The following is a 6,951-nucleotide window of genomic DNA, read 5'->3' as shown; positions in this document are numbered from 1 at the left end:
TTCTCTCATGATTCACTAGGTTTGATTTTAAAGTGAAACATTTCCGACAATGTTGGCATTTGTATGGCTTCTCTTCTGTGTGGACTCTCTGATGTGTCAGCAGATGTGACTTCCAAGAAAAACCTTTCCCACAATGCTGGCATTTGTATGGCTTCTCTCCTGTGTGGATTCTCTCATGTTTCACTAGGTTTGATTTCAAAGAGAAACATTTCCGACAATGTTGGCATTTGTATGGCTTCTCTCCTGTGTGGACTCTCTGATGTGTCAGCAGATGTGACTTCTGAGAAAAACCTTTCCCACAATGCTGGCATTTGTATGGCTTCTCTCCTGTGTGGACTCTCTGATGTATCAGCAGATGTGACTTCCAAGAAAAACCTTTCCCACAATGCTGGCATTTGTATGGCTTCTCTCCTGTGTGGACCCTCCGATGCATGACAAGGATTGACTTGTAAACAAAATGTTTCCCACAATGCTGGCATTTATGTGACTTCTTTCCCTCATGACTCAAATGTTTTTCTGTAAAGAAGGACAATGACAGATGAGACTGAAAATCAGACTTAAGAGAGGAGGGTGTTACCCCAAGATTTAGCCCTCATTAACCCCTCCTTATTAGAGATTAAATTAAGAAAGTTTCTGTGAGTAACCCAAGCATGATCCTGCTGTTTATGCTCCCAAATCCATGGAACGAACATATCCTTACTTATAGGAGCTAGCAAAGAATGGGGACTGCCTTGAGGGAATGAGAGGAAGCAGATAGTCAAAGGACTGTTGAAAAAATTATTCCATTAACCATGTGCAAAAATACTTTGATTGACAGGTGGCATCATATCCTGTGAGACTGCCATAGAGTCCTGAGTCAGAGCCCAAGGCATGATGCAAGCTAACTGCAGAGGTCACTTCATGCTGTTTGGCACCAGGAGATGACACACAACCAATATAGTATACAGCTCACATGCGGATTGGTGTGGATTGAACTGGAGTTGTGTATACAAGAAAAGGTGAAGTTGATGGAAGTCGGAAAGGAGAGCTTGCAAATATTTGTATTATTTTGCAACTTAAGACAGAGAACCTCCAAGGATTTTGATGATATCAACTGTATCTGTGACTTATTTTTAAGTGTGGAAAGTGGTCAGTGCATTGCAATATTTATATCTTCTATACTTTGCTATGTTATTCTTGCACTGCATCTGAGAGCGTCACCCTCAGACTGTGCTGTATATTGGCATTTTAACGTAATTAGAATTTAGAGCCAGTGTGCTAATCCTTTTTGTCTGAGGTATTTGCACCAAGCACCCATTGCATTCAATTTGGTTTCAGACCATTCTTCCCCCACAGGAAACATTCTAAAGCGATTTAAACCTTTCTGAACACTCGGTTTCTGCCCCCAAGCAACAATTACAGTATAAATGTCTGCCTCGACTGGCTGTTCTTTGACGTCAGTCCAATTACAGACAAATAGTCTGTTGGTTTACATGACTAAGCACCTCAATGCACTCGCCAATCCCACTTGTCACAGATAGAGCACCCTCCCTCCATAACTGTCATCTTTCGGCCTATGAGGGAGAGAACAGGCTGGCTCAGTGTCATCAGGGGCTAGCCTGAAGATAGAGGCTCCTCCCTCCATAACTGTCATCTTTTGGCCTGTGAGGGAGAGAATAGGCTGGCCCAGTTCCACCAGGGCTAGACTGAAGAAGGAGAGCTCTCCCTCCGGTCCATCTGCCTTGGTCCAGGCTTCAGAGGGAGAGAAGAATGCTGGACCTGATCCCCTCTCTCTCTCACCATTCCCTTCTCCTTTTGTGTCGTGTCTTTTAGATTGTAAGCCTGAGGGCAGGGAACTGTCTATTATCCCCTCTGTTGTAAACCGCTCGGATTCCCAGTGATTGGGCGGTATATAAATAAAACCTATTATTATTATTATTATCATCATCAATATACAAATAACTCATTGGGAAAGGCAGAGCAAGGGGGATTGGGACCTGGACTCCAATTTTGGTGAGGGTCAAGCGCCAGAGAGCAGCCGTAAAACATCTCTAAGACAGGGCTGGACTACTGTTGTTGATGGGGGGTCACATTGCCCCCCAGGCCAGGGGATCTCAGAGACACCCCCACATGGTATTCCCTTGGGGAGGATATTATTTTGCCCCTCAATATCTGACAGCATCCCTTTGGGGAAGTGGTATCCATTTTGCCACTTCTCTGAGCCATTGCAGGGCCAAGGGAGGCATTTTACCCAAGAATCCTCTCCAGAGTCTCAAAAGGCTGGAAGAGGGGCCAAAAAAAAGCCAGGAAACTTGGTCAGGGATAGGCTGAGGAGCAATTGGAGCCAAAAAGTATTTCTTTCCATGGTTCCTTCCCACAAAATCCTAGAATTGACAAATTAGGATAGGATATTTAGAATTCTTAGATAGTGGAGAGCAATGGTGCCTCACTAAACTACAAATTCCAAGATTTCACAGAAAATTGCTATGACAGTTAAACTATGTGTGAAAGGGATCTAGGAGTCCTGGTAGACCACAACTCGAGCCTAGGAAGTGGCCAATCTGATCCTAGGAGACATCAATACAAGTATAGTGTTATGGTAGGGGGTTGGACTGGATGGTCCTTCTAGTTTCTTTCAACTCTATGATTCTATGTTATTCATTAAGGGAAGTAATAGTACGACTCTAGTCTGCTTTCATCAGACCCCCACTTGGAATACTGTGTCCACTTCTGGTCACCACAATTCAAAACGGATGTTGAGAATCTGGAGTGTATCCAAAGGAGAGCAATGAAAATGGTGAAGAGTCTGGAAACCATCAAGCCCTATGAGGAGTGGTTTAGGGAGCTGGGAATGTTTAGCCTGGAGAAGAGAAGGTTAAGAGTGGATATGGTAGTCCTGTTCAAATATTTGAAGAGATACTGAGGAAGGAGCTATTCAACAGTGGAATATACTCCCTTAGAGCATAGTTGCATCTCATTATTATTATTATTAATTTCTAAAGCACTCCTTCTTTGAAGGTCTTTGAAGGTCTTTAAACAAAGGCTGGGTGGCCATCTACTGGGGATACTTTCAATGTGTATTCCTGTATGGCAAGGGGTTGAAACAGATGGTCCTTGTGGTCTGTCCTGGGCCCAGTTCTATTCAACATCTGTATCAATGACTTAGAGGACAAAATTGGGGGCATACCTATCAAATTTGCAGATGACACCAAATTAGGGGGAGAGCTAATACCTCAGAGGACAGGATCACAAGTCAAAATGACCTGAAACTAGAAAGCAGGGCAAAAGCTAACAAAATGAAATTCAATACAGAGAAATGTAAGGTACTGCACTTAGAGCAGAAAAATGAAATGCACAGATATAGGATGGGGGACACCTGGCTGAATGAAACTACGTGTGAAAGGTGTCTAGGAGTCCAAGTAGACCAGAAGTTGAACATGAGTTAATAGTGTGATGCGGCAGCTAACAAGACCAATGCGATTTTAGGCTGCATCAATAGAAATTTAGTGTCTAGATCAAGGGAAGTAATAGGGCCACTCTAGTCCGGAAACCATCAAGCCCTATGAGGAGTGGTTTAGGGAGCTGGGAATGTTTAGCCTGGAGAAGAGAAAGTTAAGAGTGGATATGACAGCCCTGTTCAAATATTTGAAGGGATGTCATATTGAGGCGGGAGCAAGCTTGTTTTCTGCTGCTCCAGAGCATAGGACCCGTAACAATGGATGCAAGCTACAGGAAAAGAGATTCCACCTTAACATTATGAGAAACTTCCTTACAGTAAAGGCTGTTTGACAGTGGAACAAACTCCCTCGGAGTGTAGTGGAGTCTCCTTCCTTAGAGGTCTTTAGGCAGAGCCTGGATGGCCATCTGTCGGGGATGCTTTGATTTAGATTTCCTGCATGGCAGGGGGTTGGATTGGATGGCCCTTGTGGTCTCTTCTAACTCTATGATTCTATTCCAGATTTATGATTCTATAATTTTAAAGTGGAATCATAGTACCATGATAATGTAGTATGAAAGGGCCCTCAGTCTTCATAGGAAGAGCAATTAATTCAGCTTCCTTACCCACAGAGGCCACATTCTCGTAATTCTCTATCATCACATAATTGTACATAAGTCTCTGCTTCTTTGTCAACAGTTTCCATTCATCCTTAGTGAAATATACTGCCACATCCGCAAAGGTCACCTGCAATAGAAAATAGCCCTCATTCAGAGAATGACTAATAAAAGTGGAGGGGGGGGGAGAGCACATGATGCATCCCTAAAATTATTTGATCATCTCAGAATTTAGTCCAGGAAATAAACTTTAAATTCTGTTAGCAAGAAAAAAGCTACTGCCTTTGAAATCCAGTTTATCTTGAATTATTTCAATATAATATACAATATAATGATCAATATAATTTAGCCCATGGCTGGGATATTGATGATGGATTCGGATACTGACTATCCCAACACGTATAGTACTTTTAGCCTCCAAAGATTATAGTGGATTTAGCCATTTGTTGCCATATTTCAGAAGCAAATATCATTTTTAAAAAGCAGTTCTGGGAAGCACTGTGGGCTTGAGAGCCACGGGGCCACCCCCAATTTATATCCAGAGACATTCTCCCATATCTTCCAACATTTCACGGCTGGGAAAAACAAGACACATATGGACAAGCAACACCAGAAAGTGGTGAAGATGGTCAAAGATGTTTATGAGGAAGATCACGCAAACAAGAAAGGACACAGCAGTTTGCTTTTGCCTCATACTCCTTGCAAAGGAAAGTCCCTGCCCCCTTCTTTCTTTTCCTCTCCCCACTTTTGAGTTGATGGGACGCAAACTCCTTTGCATTCTTTATGTAGAAATTGAAGTGAGCTAAAGAAGGGGGAAAGTGGGAGGAGGAGAGAGAAACCAGTACATTTTAAAAGCCCCCGAAATTATGGGGTGACAGAGGATTAACCAGGACTGTCTCTGCCAAATTCGGACAGTATTTTATTTGCTTCCTTTCATAAACTGGCCAGGCAGTGACACAGATGAAGCTAATAGGATAGTGACTCACCAAAGGGTTGTTGCACCTCGGCAGCCTCTTTCTCTTGGAGCCCAACTCCCTCTGCTTGGCCTCTGTGTTGGCCATCAGGTGGACAGGGGGTCCTGGTGGCCCTGCACTTGGGTCACTTCCAACAAGAGAGGCCGAGATCAAGTTCCTGAGAAAAGGGACCAGGGTTAGGATCGGCTAGGCAAAAACCCTGCAGCAGTCAAAGACACAGAGAACAGCATCCTTCTGGTGACATACGCAGGTGACATATGCCTCCTTTGGGCTGATGCAGAGGTGGGTATCCCTTTCTTCCCTCTGCACCAAACAAAGCCCCCTGGACCTAGTACAGATTCACTGCATCTCCCCTACACAACAGATAATCCATGCCTTCTTAGAGTGGTGGGGGATTAGGGGATGGGGAATTTGAGAGGGTCCTGGTTATGTCAATGTAACTAAATGTGAAATGAGTGCATCATTTGGTGAAACCTCCTGACCTCCCCAGAGGCCATCAGAGGAAGATGTCTTCTTTTTCCTTCTGGCTACATAAACACAGCTGGATGCTTCTCCAATACCTCACATCCAACACTATTACCAGGCATGGAATGGCCATGCAGGATGGCTTCCACAGCTCTGTGGTAGGACCTGGGTCAGTGAATGGCCAGCTGTAGCCTCATTCCACCGGGAGCAACACTGGAGAATGGAGGGTTCTGCTGGGCCAGGCTGTCTGGCCTGGAGGCCTCTCATTTTCCCAGTGGCCAAACCAGTTAGTTGCCCTCCATCCCCCAGGGAGGCCCCAGGTCAGGCAGGGCAGGAAAGGAGCCTTCTCTTCTCTGGTTTTTCCCCTTCTATGATATCCAGCCCTCCTCCCAGTATCGGGAGGCACCAGAGGATTGAGTTGATGGGAAAGAAATACCCAATTCCTATGGCAGCCTTCTGCATCCAGAGAAGCCACAATTCTTAGATTGTCTCTGCCCATGTGGAGAGTGTATATTTTCCACACTGTTGCCTGGCCATGATGGCTTGGGAATGTCCTGTTCTAGCCACATGCAGGATTAAATCGTAGCCTGTATCCTATCCTATAGTTAGTCCTGATCAGAGTAGACTCAATCTCTTATGAATTGACTCACCAGTCAATGATGGGTTCAGTGGGTCTATGCTAAGGTTAAACCAACAGGATTCAGGTCTCCTCAAACTTTAAATTCAGATAAGTTGCAACAGAATGTAGAAAATATATATACAGAATTATGCATTGTATAAAATTCAATAAAAATTATATTTAAAAAGACTTTAAATGCAGAAATGCTAATTTGCCATGTTGTGTCATAATCAATGATGAGAATTTGATTTCTCTTTCATGTGAAGGAGGAGGAGGAGGAGGACCGCTTCCTTTATGGAAAGATTCTAGAGCAGATCATTAAACAGGGAGTCTGTGAACATCTAGAAGGCAATGCCATAATCACAAAAAGTCAACATGGGTTTTAGGGAAACAAGTCATGCCAGACAAATCTAATCTCGGTAGATGATCTTGGTAGATGAAGGGAATGCTGTGGATATAATATATCTTGATTTCAGTAAGGCCTTTGACAAGGTTCCTTTTGACATTCTTGCAAACAAGTGATTTTGGGCTGCATCAGTAGAAGTATAGTGTCTAGATGAAGGTAAGTAATAGTGCCACTTTCTTCTGCTTCAGTCAGGCCCCACCTGGAATATTGTGTCCAGTTCTGGGCACCACAATGCAAAAAGGATTTTGAGAAACTGGAGCATGTCCAAAGGAGAGCGACTAAAATGGTGCAGGATTTGGAAACCATGCCCTATGAGGAATGACTTAGGGAGGTGGGGATGTTTAGCCTGGAGAAGAGAAGGTTAAGAGGTGATATTTTAGCCCTGTTTAAATATTTGAAGGGATGTCATATTGAGGAGGAAGCAAGCTTGTTTTCTGCTGCTCCAGAGACTAGAA

General features: G+C 43.8%; 1 pseudogene; it reads right to left on the bottom strand.

Moving 5' to 3' along the window:
- Positions 1-6,951, bottom strand: part of LOC121933029 — a 14,982-nt pseudogene that overhangs the window by 805 nt on the left and 7,226 nt on the right.

This window comes from Sceloporus undulatus, chromosome 6 (genome assembly GCF_019175285.1).
Source record: "Sceloporus undulatus isolate JIND9_A2432 ecotype Alabama chromosome 6, SceUnd_v1.1, whole genome shotgun sequence".
NCBI lineage: Eukaryota > Metazoa > Chordata > Lepidosauria > Squamata > Phrynosomatidae > Sceloporus > Sceloporus undulatus.
The sequence above is the reverse complement of the archived record's forward strand: the minus strand, read 5'-3'. Positions and strand labels throughout refer to the sequence as shown.